The sequence below is a fragment of the Sinohyriopsis cumingii genome, chromosome 4, assembly GCF_028554795.1.
Source record: "Sinohyriopsis cumingii isolate HCF-2022 chromosome 4, ASM2855479v2, whole genome shotgun sequence".
Taxonomy (NCBI): domain Eukaryota; kingdom Metazoa; phylum Mollusca; class Bivalvia; order Unionida; family Unionidae; genus Sinohyriopsis; species Sinohyriopsis cumingii.
The window spans coordinates 93512715-93528543 of NC_142964.1; the positions used below are offsets into that span (position 1 = coordinate 93512715).

At 36.4% G+C, this 15829-nt stretch overlaps 1 long non-coding RNA gene across 1 annotated transcript; it reads left to right on the plus strand.

Moving 5' to 3' along the window:
• The first annotated feature begins 5341 nt into the window (after window positions 1–5341).
• Window positions 5342–15573, plus strand: LOC149801688 (uncharacterized). Its single transcript, XR_016420711.1, has 3 exons — window positions 5342–5429; window positions 13663–13772; window positions 15240–15573. It is a non-coding gene; the product is annotated as an uncharacterized LOC149801688 (long non-coding RNA).
• The last annotated feature ends 256 nt before the right edge of the window (window positions 15574–15829 follow it).

Here is a 15829-nt window from a genome sequence, read left to right on the forward strand (position 1 = left end):
CAAGAGCCTTTTTCATCTTTTTTTTGTAATGGTTGAAATGAGATAGTTGTCGACAAATGTCTAGGTAGTGTAAGATGGAATAAGTTTAATTAACTCAATTGATCCATCTAATCTCATTTGCACATTAGTGCGCATCTCTAGCAGATCAGAAATCTTGGAAAATTTTAATTCCTTTGGCTATCACGAAGCAAATAATATAATAAACTGTGCGTCAGTACACAAAATAAAAAGACGATATTGGTGGAAATGTGCAATTAGATAAAATGAAAAACAGATCCAACTCAAATTCTCAGATGTCAAACATTCAAAACGATTGTTATAGCAAAATGAACGAAAATGAATGGAGCATATTTGCATTGTTGGAAAGAGTAAGAAATAATAATTGGAAATCAATGAAAATTATAAAAAAAACAGAAGTCAGAAAATCATATAAAATGAATTAAAACGTTTAAAACTGAACAAATCTGACTTGATATAAATCATACAAGTAATTCTAAGACACATCAGCTGCAAATGTAGCCTATAGAAGCATATTTGACAATACCTTGCATCAGTGTAGACCCACTGATTTATTGTTATTCCTGCCACTCTTTTTGTAGGTTTCAATAATTTGTATTATATGTTTCAGTATCATCATACATGGTTTCGCACTTACTTTGAGAGCTATAATATTTGACTCAAGAAAAAGAACACACGCACATTATTTCACACACAGCAAAAACATGCGATGTAGTTGCGAAAATGTAGTATTCCACTGTTGGTAATCTACATTTGTGAATACTGCATATTAGCAGAGAAATGCCGTCATATTTACGACATATTTACTTCATGTATCTTTTCACACTGATGAGTATAGGGATCGACCATTCAATTTATGCAGGTGGGTGGGTGGACTTTTATTTCGAGCCGAGGGACTTTTCTTAACCCTATAATCTTTATTTCTTTCAACAAATATAATGGGTATAAAAGGTTTTACAATGTGGGTTCAACAGATTTTCCATCGGAGTCGACTGTCGGTTACTTGTATCCTACTGACTCGTAGTCCTTATGGTTTTTTTGCTCGGCTGATAAAGGTGTTGAAATAGTTAAAATTTAATTTAAGGAACTGTTTATATGTATTTGTTGTCATTTATTGTAAAAATTTATTTACACACTTTTCTTTACTTTATATGCATCAGTATTACCAGAAATGAAGAATAGGACGTCTGCACAAGTTTCATGCACAACGAAGCTACATCCTGCTTCGTTATCGCAACAGCCAGATTCAATTGTACATTTTGTTGCACAATCGATTTTCCGAACCTTGCTTCACCATACCGTCTCACACAGGAAAGGAAAATGGAACGCTCAAGTTATATTCTCAATAGCCAGTATGCATTTTATTTTAAATATTGTCACACAATGATTTAGGGGCCCCGCGAGGCCGAGTGGTCTAAAGCGCTCACCGTTCCAGATCACGCCATCTCACCTCTGTCTGCGTGGGTTCGAGTCCAAGGCTCGCCTAGCGTGGATATGTGGGAAAGCCTGCCAGCAGCTTCTCGTGGGTCGGTGGTTTTTCCCTGGGTTTTCCAGGGTTCTTCCTCCACCACTTATACTGACCACTATGTATAGCCTATCTTTTGCTGAAAAATGGTGTTAAACCCTAGAACAACAACAATCATTGATTTACAATACACACTTAAACAGCAAACGAAACGAAACTGAAACCCCTAATCAGTCTATAAGAAATCTTAAAGTCTACGATCCCATGTGTTGTCCACCTAATGAATGCACGAGAAACCAGGACGACGTTTCATTATAGGAAATATAGTTCATTACTGGTTTTACACACACACACACACACACACACACACACACACACACACAGAGAACAATAAAGTTCTAGAGAGAGAACAATGATTTAAACAACATAGTGTAGATGTGGAAATGCCACCCCGTTTGCGAATCTCAGTATCTGGAAGGCTTTTCTGCCACTTCAGCCTCATCAATCTCCTAATGTAGCCGAGGAGGAAAAAATGTTCAGCTTCATCACATGGGGTCTGTATACCAAATATTCTAAAAGGTTGTTTTCGAAGTTGAGCGGGTTATGTCTAGATACTGTTAAAAAGTACATGACGTTGAAGGCCCAATGCTTGCGTCAATTTCGGCCAAAATTCAAAAATAAGGATATATCTGTTCAATCCTGCTCATAAAGTAATACATTAATATTTCTTACGAGCGTTTCGTCCGTATGTATAACTATCAATATTGTTAATATATATATATATATATATATATATATATATATATATATATATATATATATATATATATATATATATATATATATATACTTCTCAAGAGGCGAAATATCACACATACATCTTTTAGTTTGCTGTAGCGGCTAAATTGCACTGAAACCAAAAGAAAAATGGCATATCTGTTACGTTTTTTGTCATATTACTTTGTCTGTTACTTCTCCTTTATTGAAGAATAATTATGTTATTTTTGTGTTTGGCTGTGTCATTGTATCCTACTGTAATTGAATCTATTTGTACTCTATTATCTCATAATATTAACCATATTTGGGCGCATCAAACGAACGGCGTTTGAATAATACAAACTGATTCAACACATTTCCCGCTTTTTTAAGTTACACCCTTTCGCCTCGTCCTTGCCTTGGCTTTCAGAAAGACATAATTTGTGATGATGCGTGTCTTCTATCATTATATGAACTGTATGGATCAACAGCTAATCACATCGAAGTAAATCGTGAGGGTTTCGGATTCGTTTCCTGTCTGAGTCGGTATTGTGAACAGGAGAAAGTACGGAAACTCGAATGGCAGGATCATATGGATAACATATGATGGATATAGAGATAACGAAACAGAGTGTCGCTTTATTGTGCATGAATCTTGTACACACATTCCTATTCAAAATTTCTGTTTAAGTCATTATGCCTTTAAAGTAACCAAACTTCATTATAAAAACGTATTACAAGAAATGACATCAAATGCATAAAATTGAACCATTTAAACTCTTTTATGACCTGAAAAGAAAAACATAAGGACTATCAATCGATAGCATTTGGTCAACCGACAATCTAAGTCCGAAGGAAAATCTGACATCTACCTTGCCCTCGTAGGAAATTATTATATCCATTACATTAGTTTAAAGAAATACAGATTTTAAGGTAAAAGAAGAACAAATATCTCAGCTAAAATAAAATTTCAGCCCCCCCCCCAATAAATTAAATGGTTGATCCCAGTAGTATCATTAAGTGTGCTTTGCCTTTTCATTCTTGATATAGACCACAACCACTATCCTCGCCCATGACTTTTGGTCATTTTAACATAAAAGCACCATACTGTGTGCAACACGTGGAATAACAGAAGATTGTTTTACTCGATGTATAGGACCACTCCGTTGGCCTGAATGTTTAGAGCGTCCGTCTCGGACGCGGGATGTTGCAGGTTCGATTCACGACCGAGTCATACAAAAGACTTATAAAAATGGTAGATGCAGCTGCCTCGCTTGGCGCTCAGCATTAAGAGGCTAGTGTTAGGACTGGTCAGCCTGATGCCAGGATGATGTGATTTGATGGGACATATACTACATGTCTGCAGGATGATGCCCCAGTGCTAGACATCACTAGAAACTGCCACATTGCAGGCATCGCAGCGATATGACTAACATTGTTTAAAGCTATTTCAAAGATAAAAACAAACCCCACCACCACCACCCTATAAAAAGCAAATTCGACGTTTACTGTCTGTACCACTACTGTGTTCCTTATCTGTGCTTGGAGATGTCAGTACTTTCCATTTCCGCCAACACAGTCAAGAACTCTGCCGCGCTATTATTTTATCGCCAATAGCAGCCGATGACGGTTTGCTAATCATTTTTAAAGGACCGGAACAAGGCAATAACACATTTTGAGAACCTAATAAACCAGATAGCCATAACCACCAAAAACAGTTGTAAATACATTTTTTTATTACAACCGGCAAAACATCTCGATTGACGTTGTATTGTCCCATTGTTAGTCCACAAGAACATATCAAACAACAATTTTGTCTTCCAACTAAAGAATTTTACTCTGCTGTATATAGACAACAATAGTGGGCGGTTCAATAGTCCAGCACTAAATATGGAAGCGAACGCAGAAATACAACATCATTGACACGAAAAAAAGCAACAGCTACCATTGTTACAACGTTTACCAACGGTGGACTTCTTAGCGGAAAAGAGTGTGGGGAGAACGCATCCGAATCCAACTGTCTCTAGGAATTAGACTTTAACACAAGCTGTAGAGTTAATATGGGATGCCAAGAATGAGAAATTGCTACTAATTCGGCTACTAGTTCCTCGGTCAGTATACAACACCGTGATTGCGGGAGTACTTGGCCCATATCAGCGTCGGTCCACTAACGTTCTCAACCCATATAGAACTCAGACTAAGCAAACCGGACCATTATGTACTACATACTCGTCGTAATCAATAAGTCAGTGTAACTATAGGAATATAAATAAATAACACGTATATCCTACTGAGAGAGAGAGACAGAGAGAAAACGAAAACAAAATAGTTCAAACGAAGATGCTTTGTCGACAATATATCATGTGGTGTGATGTCCCACCCAGTCACATTATCCTGACACCAGGCAGACCAGTCCTAGCACTAACCTCGTAATGCTGAGCGCCAAGCGAGGACGCTGCTAGTGCCAGTTTTGTAAGTCTTTGGTATGACCCGGCCGGGGATCGAATCCACGACCTCCTGCATCTGAGACGCACGCTCTAACCACTAGGCTACCGGAGCGGTCCTTCGTTAATAGGTTGGTTAAATAGCTGGTACAGGCGTAAAGGGAATATTCATATGCAAATTTAATATTAAAACTCATATTTCAATAACAAAAAGTATTAACGTCCAGAACCTTCTGTCCAAACACTGGACATTAATTTTGAGCAGGATTTTGAAAGGCATTTTTTAGTGGTGCAATCTTTGGATTTTCTTACACTTTCTGACATTCTGTTCAATGCTGACGTGCACATTGTTGCAAGAGGTAAATGGAACACATACCCATAATGGCCTCCTGCTTATTGGGGTGTTATTTACAGACATTTCTTTAACTCGCTTTTTAAATATAAATATTATTGAAACTGTCAGCAGAGTCAGAAAAAAGTCTGTTTCCAACTTATACTACGAGTGAGAAGTTGTGTATGACTTGACTTGCATTGAAACGTAATACATGCGGATGTATTCGGTATGTAAGTGATTAATGGGTTGACATTTACAACTTGCCCGCTGTTGATATAAACTGTTACTTCGTTGCAAGTCTATCACTTAAATTATGATAGGAGGAGCAATAACCTGTTTGAATTTCTCTGCCAATGTTATGTTAGGCGAAGGAGGAAAGCAGGAATAAGGGGGAAATATATACAACAGTATGGTAAGTTTCATATTACACGGCCAATTTTCTTTTACAAAATGACCATAATTATACTTTTATCCCATAACGTTTGTGATTATCTTCTTAGAAACTCTGCAAATCAAATTAATCGATATATTGACGAATTTACCTCATTTTCATGGAAAATGTACGCGTTGGTCTATTTTAATTTGTACATCTTTGCTACTTTATCTCAGTTTCTAAATAATTTTTTTATTGTTCTTTCTCATTAATAATTGTATTGCTCCTGCTTTTCTATAGTCATAAGTGCATTCTTTAGGATGCTGAATGTACTATTTTATAATGCGACATTTACAAACATTATTTGAAAATTAATTCCATCAATCATGGCATCAGGCGTTAGGTTTGTAAAATCATAAGCCTAGCAGGTTTGGTCTTTTATGGAGCTGTCAGATATCTTTATCGCATTTTCCCCAAACCAGTAAATACATTTTCTAATAATGGAATCTCATTTTTGCATTAAATTAGAAACAAACTGTAAACACATAAGCCTTTGCCACAGAGTCAGTTCTCTCTCTCTGGTATGTATCCACTAGACATACAGTAATTGTATTTATTTTTGTTATTAGTTGGTATTAAATAATTCTATCAAAAACTGACTTGTATATGTTTCTATGGAACATGCGAAAGTTTGTGTCATGTCGAGAAAAAAAGATTATGGCATACTTGGTTTCGCAAACCTAAGTTATTTTGGTTCAGTCCGTGAGAGTTATCATCAAAAATAAAGAATAAAATGCACATGGATTCTAAATCATCCTGAAAAACTCATACAACTCTTGAGCCCGCATTTGAGATTAACAGTTTGTATCAACCAGTCACAAATGACGTTACATGTGAAGGGTGCCTTCTGATAGTCAGATAAACAATGAATCTCAATCTCAGGCTCAGAGTGCAAAGAGTGCAGCTCTTCTCTTTGTCCGTCAAGTTGTAAAGAACAGGCCGATAAAATGCACTGGTTCAAGACAAGACAATAGTGTTTAATTCTGAATCTTATATCAAATATAGTAAATATTATAATGCTAGACATTTGAAAGAAATTCCCACGTGGTACAGTAATTAATTAAAATATGCATAAATAGATCCGTATAAAGTGATTGAGACGATTAGATTGTTTGCTTTGGGTCTTTATAAAAACACAGGCAATATATGTTCAAATGTGTAAATGAAATATTAAGTATCATAAAAGGTGTATTTGGAAAATAAATTTGTAGAGCTATATTTCATTTTCTTTACAGAAGATGACAAGCATCGAAAGTACAAATAATTCTCTTGTCGAAAGTTCGGTGGCCAATGATACAACTATACTTCTGTATGAAGAATCAGAAGAAGGGAAACACAATCGGGATTTTTTAAAAATTTGGAAAGCAATTTTTCTAACTGTATTTGGACTAATTACCGTTACTGGATTAGCTGGCAACATTATAACGGTAGCTGCTATTTTGCGTAAGAAAGGCATGAAAAGTATTATTGATATTCTGGTTATGATTTTGGGTGTAACTGACATACTCTTCATGGTATCTAGTGTTCCCATGACAACATTACATTTGGTCATATATGATTTGTCATTTGAAAATGTATCGTGTCGACTCATTCATTATGTCACATTCGTATGCGACTGTGCCAGTATGTATATGCTTGTCTTCATATCATTAGATAGATACCTTGCATTGGTTCATCCCATGAGGTCAATGTTATTACGAACTAAAAGAAATTGCTACATACTACTTACAGTCGTTTGCAGCATGATCTTACTGGTATATATGCCTTTTCTATTAGAGGACCAACTCTGTTTTGACATTGAAAAGCTAAAAGAGTCATCCCTGCGATGGTTGAGAACCTCCTTATTTGTGTTTAATTTCATGTTGCCATTAATTTTGATGTGTGTTCTATATGGACATATATGGAAATCGTTCCATACTGGAAGCATTCCTGGAGTGAGTAATACCACAAGTCGTGTCAGGTTACTCTCTAACCGACGTGTGACAGAGATGGTTATTATCGTCGTGATGGTCTTTACCATTTGCAGGCTCCCGTATCATATCATATCATTCAGTCGCGCTTTCGGCTTTTATGTCCAAAACTTTGTTGTGTCTCTAAACCTATATATGGTCGTTATCTGCATGTTTTATCTAAACTGCTGTATTAATCCAATATTATATACACTTCACTCTAAAACGTTCAGGAAAGGTTTTAGGGACGTACTCTGCTGTAAAAATTAAAATGGTCTTGAGAAAGGTACTGCATATTATAATTATGCCTTGGTGCGATACATGTTTTGCGTAGAAAACTAGTGTTGACAGTTCCCCTGTCCCATGAACGTTTCTTCTGGGGAATAATTTCTTCGTTCACATCCAGTTATTTTGTATCCGGTGAAACGTCTGGAACGTACAACTGATATGATGAACAATCACATTATAGTATGTGTATCTAAGAAAGTTTCCGCAACAACACACAGTCTTTTCAAGTGCACAGATCCAGCCAGGAATCGCGTGTGTCTAGCTTGATTAAGATAAATGCAATGAACTGAAAACGAACAGTTTCTAGCTGAAATAAGTGCTTTCGACTTTTGATTGAGTCTTTTTCAAAGCTAATATAAAACAGAGACAAGACAAACCAGTAACGCAAACAGCGTTTATGTTACAAAATAGTACATGCCTATTTCTACAGGAATAAAAGTTTCAAATGTTTAGTTTCAATTAGATGCTGAAGCGTATGTTATACTGACCTAGAAATCGATGAGCCACATTGCTATCTGCTTTTCTTAATTTGCGTAACGGTAAATTGTATCCCAGATCTTTTCCAGAAGTTTCAGGAGAGAGCTGCTTCTTTGTCAGTTTCACAGCTTAGAAAAGTAGTTTGAATGAACCATCTGTATTTGCTGTTCATACTTGCAGTTAATTGTGGACTTTGCTTGAATTATAACTTGTTCCCTGATTCATGTAAATTATATTATTAGATATGTATACTATGGGATGATTTCTAATTCCCGTAGTGGGAGCTGCTGCGGTTAAGTGGTTAGAGGCACGCAGACGCGACAGAAAGGGTGGGGATTCGAATCCTACCATTAGACCAACCTGGGTCATCTACCGATGTATGTCCTTACACAGGGCACTTTTCTCTGATAGTAAATAACCTACTTGTGTCGCTGTATGGCAAAGCACCAAACCAAACCATGCTTTGTCAGGCAGCGTTGGTATGCGAGGGGTATTTAAGTTATGAATATCAATGTGCTATACAATAAAGCCCTTTTTAGTTAACATTACTTTAATACGTCCCCTCAAATTATTTTCCATGAGCCTATTGTATGGAGGATGTAGCAAAGTTTTGATCATTAAGGAAGTCTGTCACTACAGCGGATGTATGCAGCAATGCGCTTTCACACAGTAGATTAGCAGACGTGTAGTTCGGTAGAGTTCCACATCTTATTCTAACACTATGGAAGCATAACAAGTTCAGTGGCACTAGCTTTGAAGAATAATGCGTATGACGGACTCCACTGATTTTCTCCGTGCAAACATTTTTTTCTTCGCTTGAGTCAGGTTCAGCAAAGTAAATCCATGTTTAGTTGCTTGTGATAATCTCACTCTCTGGTCACTCTTTTGTTATTTAATAGATCTTTGGCGATATCAACTCAAACATGATTTTGATCAGCCCATATTAGCCTAGATGCAAAAAACCTACATGAGCTTTAAGTTAGTCGTCAATACATAAATGCCCCTGAATTCAGAAATATCTTTCATAACGTAGCCAGCGGTTTCATCGATTTTTCCTTTTACAGCACCAATATCGTATTTAGCTTTGTGACCACCTTCAAAATGGTAGAACCACCTCAGAAGTGAAGTGTATCCGACAGCATTGAATAATTGTATCCATATTAACCGTGATGTCACTCAGAAAATGCCATAATAGCCCCTGAATTGTACATTATACATTTTGCTCAGCAGAAGTAGTGTATTTCCTTCTCAAATATTTAAATGTTACTTTTACATACGTTTTCACATGCATATATATTGATGTCCGGTTTGCTGTACGTGCAACTGTAGACCATTTCATGCAACGTTTTTTTTTTCTTTCAAACGCCACTGAATTTATTGGCAAAGTTCACAGAAGCAAAAACGTCACCAGGTATTCACAACGTTTCCAATACGTCTATTATTTCAGCGTGTTGAGAAGCAAAGTTAAAACGTATTATGCTTCTGCTTCAGTTAATTACCAGCGTTGCTTTATTTACATATACATATGAATGCCAGAGAAACATTAATATGATGTCAATGTATATACTAGTGAGATAGGTTAACTGATTATGTATGTCCTTGAAGCTAGTAATGCCATATATGGTGTAGTTTCTATACGGTGTTTATTATTGTTGTAAGTATGCAGTCTACAAGTTGTAAAATTTAATGTTTTGTGAATCTTGATATTTTCTAATAAGAAATTCTAAGTTTTTATGTACAGTCTTCTTAACATACGATATGTGTTTAAATGTTTGTGTACATGGTTTCCATTTTAATAACCTATATGTATAAAGTATGAGCCTTTTCATAATTTCGGCATAAGAGATGCATAGACTTTATGCTGATGTTATTTATGTACGACTATAATAAAAAAGCTATTAATACACTGTGCTTGAATTGACTTAATACATAATGTGGGATCCGGAGATATGCGCTTTTACGTCTGTCTGGTATATAAGTCTACTCCATGAATACAATTTATATATATAAAGTACATTTCTAAAGATCAATTTAGTTTACTTCTCCATAAAATATATATAGCTTAGAAAGCGAGTCCATAATTGATACACAGAGGTCCTTCTTCGACTTTGGTGTCACCATCTTGTGAGGGTGTTAGTGGTAGTTATTTGTTTAGGGCGTGACGATTGAGAGCAAAGCCCAGTGAATTATGTTGCAGGTGAGGAAGAGCTAGGGACGGGTTCGAATCCTATTTGGTACAAAGTATTCTTACCTAAATGTGTAATATATTAATATTAATATATGTGAAATGTATGGGTAGTAGGGTAAATGAGAGCTAAATCTCTCACCTCTGTTTCCTATATAGCCAGAGAAAGTCGACAATGATTATCATAAATACTTTGGTGTCACCATCTTGTGAGGGTGTTGGTGGTAGTTATTTGTTTAGGGCGTGACGATTGAGGGCAATGCCCAGTGGATTATGTTGCAGGTGCGGGATAGTTAGGCACGGGTTCGAATCCTACTTGGTACAAAGTATTTTTATCTTAAGGTGTCTGATTAATATATGTGAAATGCATTTGTAGTAGGATAAATGGGAGCTAAATCTCTCATCGCTGTTTCCAATATAGCCAGAGAAAGTCGACAATGTTTGTTTTAAATATCGGTTAGTTCAGGAAATGAAGTTGGTCTGCGTAACCATTGAGAAAGCTTGTATGAGACCTTGGAAAAAGTATAAAGTGATTCCACCAGCCCCACTCCCTTACCATTTTAACATTTAGAGTTGCCTATATTCTTATTTGCACACAAATGATGGAAGATGACGCTTATGCAATAATACTACACAAAAAACGATGGGTTAAGCTTGCTATACAATGATGACGGTTACGGACAGATAATGACAGTTTACATATTAACTTTGGACAAAAATGATGTCATGCGCAGAAGAGTTACTTACCCCGTATTCAATCTATTTTAAAATAAAAATGTTACCTTGTCTAGTAGCAAGGCGAAATATGTAAATGTTGCCAACCACAAACTTGGCAACGCAGTTTAGTGCAATTTATATACAATGTGAATCTTTATATAGAAAGCTGTTGCAAAGTCTGGTGTATGTATGGCTCTCCCTATTGATATTCGGTCTGAGAGACAGTTACGATAACTGCAATAACTTCCGATAGAAACACAATTAAAAGTTCCAGGAAAGTGACAAAGTCATGGTCTAAAAGAAGCTTCTGAAGCCATTCATAAGGCCGAATGCGAGCGGTTGCGATAGGTTCCTAGTTTCTGAGGAACTAAAATATTTAGCAGCACCAGCACCCGTTCCAAGACTCTCCTACAATAAAAAAGAAAACGTCGTGCATATGACCGCGTACTAGTGTTACCAATAGATCAGTCTTTCATACTATACCATATTATTATGCTGAATCGAGGAGACGGAATACTATAAAAATAGATCGAAAAGATTTCGTATAAACGTTTGTGAAAGTGCATCAGCTCAAACGGAAGTCCGCTGAATCGTAGTCAAATATCCCGACCACGGAAGATGAAGACAGCAATTGTTATGTGGCAATTTGCATCTCAGGAGACATAGACATAAAAAATACGTGGCAAAAATATGTAACCATTTCTTGTATTTGTGGAACGTTATTTAAGGCCGACTTCAGAAAGTATATTGAGATCACTACAGCAGAGAAAGCTATTTTCAGAGATATCTGAATTGGAGATATTAGCGACTAAATAAAGAGTCTCAAATGTAGCTTCTGGACATTAAGCGCCCTTTTGTAAGAGTCACCAGAAAGCTGCTTGATTGTTATTTTGTTATTTTATTATCCAACCTTGCGGTTTCTGGCATAGCACATATGGCCTGAGTGTTCCCATATGGGCAAAACAATTAAAAACCGTAACTGTGGAAGATATGAGAAAAATTCCATCACTATATTTATAATTGATTCTTTGTTGTTGTTGTTCTTGTTGTTGTGGGGTTTAACGTCATCTTTCAATAGAAGATAGGCTATACTTGGCGGCCGGTAGCAGAGGTAGAGAAAGGACCCGGGAAAATGCAGGAAAGAGCCACCGACCCTCGATAATCTTCTGGTAAGCTTTCTCACATACCCACATTGGTCGAACCTGAGACTCGAACCAACACAGGCAGAGGTGGAATGGCAGTGATCCGTAATGGTAAGCACTTTAGACCACTCGGCCACTTGGGGCCCTATTGATTCTTTGACTATTAGAATGTTTTTGTTGACTTAGGTGAATTTACTGAAGCAGAACTATCATCGTTTTTAAAGATAGATCTACATTGAAAATATGTTTATATTATCACAATCAATCTAGACTATCCTGACTGCATTTTGGATTTGATGGAGGATATTGCACAAATATATCCTGAAGGAAAGTTAGTTGCCTTCTTGCCTAAGAATAGTTTTAAAATCGCGTATATTAAGTCCATTTAATCCACGTATATTAGTTGAGGGCTAGGTTATGACAAACAGTATAAAACGCCATGTCAAAAATGTCCCAAACTGTACTTGAATTTGAGACAGAAAACACTAGCAATATAAAATGTGAAGCCTCGCCTCGTTACGAATAATGACAGCATACGAGTGTGCATACAACGCCCAAATAAAACCATTTCTCATAAGTCGGAATGCAGAAGATGCCAGTTGGATGGTACAAGAAATCAGATCGACGAATGGTGCTTATACATTTTAACAGACTTATCAGGCTTCAAATGAACACCTGGGCCACTTTTGATTTTACGCAGAAACGAATTAGCTAGATGTATGGAGAAGAATACATTAAGCATTGAGGAAAATAGACTTGTTACGAGTTTTTCAACATCAGAAAAACGTCGTTACTAAAGTCTAAATTCAGGCGGCATTTTACTGTTCACTATAGTTGGTAGCCAAACATAGTTTCAGTGCCAACTCTAGAACCCTTAATTCCGCTAATGATGAGATTTTCTTTCCATACATTTTTTATATTGTCAAAATACATTGGACTTTGTTCGACTTCGATGCTGAGGCGTAATACTGTGAGAAAACAAAGACCAGCAGGAAATGACTTAATACTGCATTAGTATGGAGTGCAACCTAAAGAGCAAGTTGGAGTCTTACCACTAATAATTAGTTGTAAATATTTATTTGGCTATGACTTATTATAGGATCCAAAAGTGAAAGCAGTTCTAAAATTTGCACGACACAGACGAAACAATGCATTGCATATTCTCCATGCATGACTTGTAAAAAATCCATTCATGTTCATTTTTCTCAACCGATACCTTGAAAATGTTAAACAACTTTTCAAAATAATTATTAGAAAAGAATATGCTTATTTATATAATAAAACTGTATAAAAAATAATATTCATCTGTGTCTTCTATTTTTTTAAAAGTCAGTTGGAGTACGTGTATTGCCTACAATATCGAAGTGCATTTCATAAACCCGCTTAGCCGATTGATCAAAGATAGAAAGTGTCATTTGATATGGTTAAATGACCACATCATACATCATTTACAGTGCACGAGAGTCTTTGACGTCCGCATGGATTTGTCCGAGGCGGTTAATAGGCAAGGACAACATAAAAGGGACCAGCATTAAAAGTGATGACAATACCGTCTAGAGGAGAGGTAATATTTCACAGTCGGATTGGGGTCTTTAATATGTAGGAGTTTGTCTATCTATCTATCTATCTATCTATGTATCTATCTATCTATCTATCTATCTATCTATCTATCTATCTATCTGGTGTGTTATCAAACATGAAGTTACCTTGTGATGTTTTATGAGTGAATTTTTTTTGTCGCTTGATTGTAATACAGCTTCCTCAGCCACAGCAAAAGAAAACAAGTGTTACTTCTTTTTAAGAGCAGTTCAGAGCTCGTGGACACTGTGACTGACACGATTTGACTGAAATAAGCAGACTTAAATAAGAAAAGTCAGGCTAGAAAAACAGTTATATCTCTCTGTTGCATGAGTAAGAAAGGCCTTTACTACATAAAGTCTCAGTGCAATATTGTTTGTAATTGTCACGTTTGTCTGCCCGCTATTATGTAAGTCAGGAACAAAGGAATGGGTAAGCGCAATGAGTATGTCGTCCCTGCACTGTTGCGGCAATTTTTGTTTGTACAAGAGCCCCCCGTTAGGTTTTAACACTAGCATATAGATGTTAGAACCTTTGTTCTAAGAACAAAGGATCCTCAACGCTATTGTAAATCTCCCCGCTTTGACAGATGGCCTGAGGCTCGTCTGTTAAGGTAGACCGACTGGGGGTAGAATTGATATCCAATCAGAACTGAGGAAGGGTGGGGCCATCAATTCGAACCAGAACATAACAGTCAGTTGAACTGATAACGAGATAGTGATTCGTAAGCCGTCGTACTGGTAAAGCAGAATATACTCACTCCGAAGGAGCCACTCGTGATTTGGCGGGAAAACTCTTAGTACATTTTAAGGACAGAAAGCTTCGTAAAGGTCAGTGAGTTATTTGCTCGATTGTTGCAGAATGTTACGGCATTGTAATAGTTATTAAGTGAAGTATGTATATTTACTTACTAGAATCGTTAGCATGTACAATTACCCTTGTATTGTTTAATTTACATGCGTACTTGAGAAATGAGCTATGATTATGTAGATTGCTCGCTCGTCAGAGTTTATATTGTAATACGCTATTTAATTACTTCGTAGTAAACTAGTGTATTTTTTCATGTGATATTCTAGATTTTGCAATTGTTGAATTAAATTATAACTTTGGAAATAATTGCAGTGTGTAGATTTAAATAATATGAATATTTGAAAATTTGTGTACACTTGTGGGAGTGTAAAGTACAGAAATGCGTCGGATTATTGTGATATTGTTGAGAATAATGAGATGAAATATATATATATATATATATATATATATATATATATATATATATATATATATATATATATATATATATATATATATATATATATATGACGCAATTTAGTGATTTCTGTATGATAAGTAGGATACCGCTCTTATTGCAACGTTGTTTCTATAAGAATGTGTGTGTTTTTCGATGTGCACGAATGCGTGATCACAAATGCTAACGTCCTTGTGTTTTTCGTAGGAATCTTTTGGGGACAGAGTAGTCAAGTCCCGAGTCTCAGAGAGACAGGATAGAAGTAGGTGGCGAACAAGCCTCGTTGAAGAAGAAAGAGAGAAAGAAAGGAGGAGGAGAAAAGAAGACAAAAGGGGAAGAGGACAAGAAGAATCGGAGAACGCCGGAAGGAGGAAAGCAATGGGCGTAGTAAATACAGATGAGTAGAAACCGAGTACAAAGGAAGCCATCTCACACTAAAATCACATGATAAAATAGGTTGTCACATGGTCAAGAGGAAGCAGATTGGCTTAGAAATTGATATCGTTTAATTTGTATTAAATTGTTATTCGTTTGGATTTCACCTTTGTGTTCATAATAACTTAATTGTCGGTGTTGCTGACTGGGGGCTCGGAGCTTTACCTCTCTCTATCACTAATTTCACTTCCTACAAAAACGAGCCAGGGTGGGAATTCCACAGTAATTCAAATAAATATTGGGAGCATCCCACCCCAGCGCATAACAGGGAGTCACAATAATGATACGGAATATAGTGTCCGAATGATTAAACTGCAAAGTGTGGATGAGAACACATGGCGATGGCATATAATATGATTTTG